Raw genomic sequence first — 2,500 nt, 5'->3', positions numbered from 1 at the left:
GTGGCTTCTTATCTTCCTTCTCGTCCGTACTAACAGCTAGATCAAATTAGACCTAAACCCTTACTCAAGGGATTTCTAACTGCTGCAGTAACCTGCGCCCTGATTCCCAACTGCTTCCATGGCCAAGGGCGCCTTTCAACATGTGTTCCTGATTCAAAGTTTCCCCGAGAGAATAGCAGAGAGCAACAGCGGGGTTATCTTTCCATCTCCTCTCTCCGTCTCGCGTGGCACCTATACCTCCTCTCTCAATTCAGCTTCACTTCTTTGTGTCATTGGCTTGGTGAAGAACCGCAACACAAATTGTTTTGGTCATCACCGGTTCTCATGGCATTAATGAGCATTGGCAGCTCTAAGCTATAACCTGTCACACACCAGTACATACCACTGCATTATACATCGCTACTGCTAACCCTTGGCAAAAACTCAACTGAGGCAACCTTGAAGTCAGAGGGGATGAAATAAGTGGGATATGAGTCCTGGGAAAATATGTTGTGATTAATGGGAGGGCCTTTGGTCTTTTATACCAGGAGGAAGTAGTTTTATCTGACAGGAAACGGAACCCGTCTCTTTATCAGACAGAAGTTTGAGATCCGCTGCCACTCCCTGTCAGTCTTGCTTTAGGTGATTTGAAAATCCTTTTCTAGAAAGGAAGCAGTGGACCATGACAGATATGTCATTAGATATAAACGCCAGACTCGTCAGACTCACCACAGACCGTGCAGACAAACAGATAGTTTGCATGCACACATACCTGCACACATGCCACACACCCATCCCACTGATTGAACCTGACAGGCTGGCCCTGAATACCTGCTCTCTATGAGCTTCTGGTAAGGTTGAGGGTGAAGTATTTAAACTTAAAAGGTACTGAAGGAGCAGGGGTGTGCACTTCCTCTGGGTCGCACTGTCCTGAAAAAAAACGATCATTAAAACGTGACCGAGTTGGATTGGGTGTCCTTGTAAAAGTAAAAAGGTGATCTGGAGTGTGTTAACAGAGCTTTTGAAACTCCAGACAGATTAACGCAGACTAAGCAAGGTTTGTGATAACATTTATAGCACTAGCGTTGCACAGGCTATATTCTCTCCATGTGTGCTACTTTCGTGAACATGTGGCCATTCATGCATGTTCTACTCTCTAGAAAAGTCATTTTAAAGAAGGAGAGTAAAAATAAACTCTACCATGTCTGTAATATTATGCCGACCTTTCAGCTACCTCAAGTAACGCTTAGATGTCTCTACATGCCGGGGTTGCAGGGGGTAATTGTATGATTTGTTTTTCTTGCATCTGTATATTTTTAGTGATACTTGATCTCCGAGATAGAATGAGTGTGTTTATACCATTTTCGCCGATCACTCACAGGAGCAGTGACTGTGTAGAGGTTTTAATTTGTTTAATATGGGATTAGGTATCCACAGTGGAGTGGGGGACTGCGTATATTTTCGTATTATTAAGGGTTCTATGCTGGAGACAAGCGACTGTTTGTTTGAGTAGCATTACATCTCGGGTGGTTAGGTGGCAGAGAGTGAGGAGATGTGGCAGTGGTGCTCTGCCAGGGCTCAGACATGCTTCCTGTAATTATCTAATCCACACACGCTTGGAGCTCTTGTTCGTTCTCTTTCCGTCTCTGTTTCTTGAACGAACACACACACACACACACACACACACACACACACACACACACACACACACACACACACACACACACACACACTCACACACACACACACACAAAACACACACACAAAACACACACACTCACACACACACACAAAAACACACACCAAACATACACACAAAACACACACACACTCACACATACTCACACACACACACAGCCTCTCCACTCTATTTTCTCTGTTGAACTTAACTTTGATCAAGGAACTCTCTACCATTCCACTACAAATAAATAAAATAAAATATGGTGTTAGGCCGGCCGTCTCTCAAACAGTCAGCTCCCCGTTTGCATGAAGCCAAATCTGCTAACACTTATTTAGATGACAGGCCTACACGGTTATTTAAAGTAAAGTAGCCAAACCCTTTTTTCCGTCTACTTTTCACTTGTCTTTGTATATAATGATGAGTGGCAGCTGATTTAGACGGAAACATTCACACAGCGAGACGCGTGGACACACACCGACTCTCTCGCTCTCTCACAAGAACGAACCCAAACATTCCATCATTGTGTTTACACATGTGTAATTGTACATATGACATTTTAGATGTCATGGTGTTCAACTCAACTGAACAGGATTGTTTCCATGCAATCCTTCTCTTTTAATTAAACAAAAGGAGGGAACTCTAACAATAATTAGCGTGAAACTTGAATAAACTAAATAAATAACATCCATTTCCTGCCAGTAGGCTATACAAATAAAAGTGAGAAGAAACTATAATCATTAATTCTAATGATAAAACATGTTGATCCATCTGTTTAATTACACATAATTAAATGCTTTCTCTAAAACACAATTGATGGCTAGCACACTTGGAGATGCTTCA

At 42.4% G+C, this 2,500-nt stretch overlaps 1 protein-coding gene across 1 annotated transcript in view; it reads right to left on the bottom strand.

Annotated features, from left to right (window-relative positions):
* Nucleotides 1–2,500, bottom strand: part of sema3e (sema domain, immunoglobulin domain (Ig), short basic domain, secreted, (semaphorin) 3E) — a gene marked incomplete at its 3' end in the record, with an annotated part of 25,492 nt that overhangs the window by 9,000 nt on the left and 13,992 nt on the right. The gene's annotated exons all lie outside the window — the stretch shown is intronic.

This window comes from Ammodytes marinus (genome assembly GCF_949987685.1).
Source record: "Ammodytes marinus genome assembly, chromosome: 5".
Lineage (NCBI taxonomy): Eukaryota > Metazoa > Chordata > Actinopteri > Uranoscopiformes > Ammodytidae > Ammodytes > Ammodytes marinus.
This window is presented reverse-complemented; position numbering and strand designations above follow the sequence as displayed.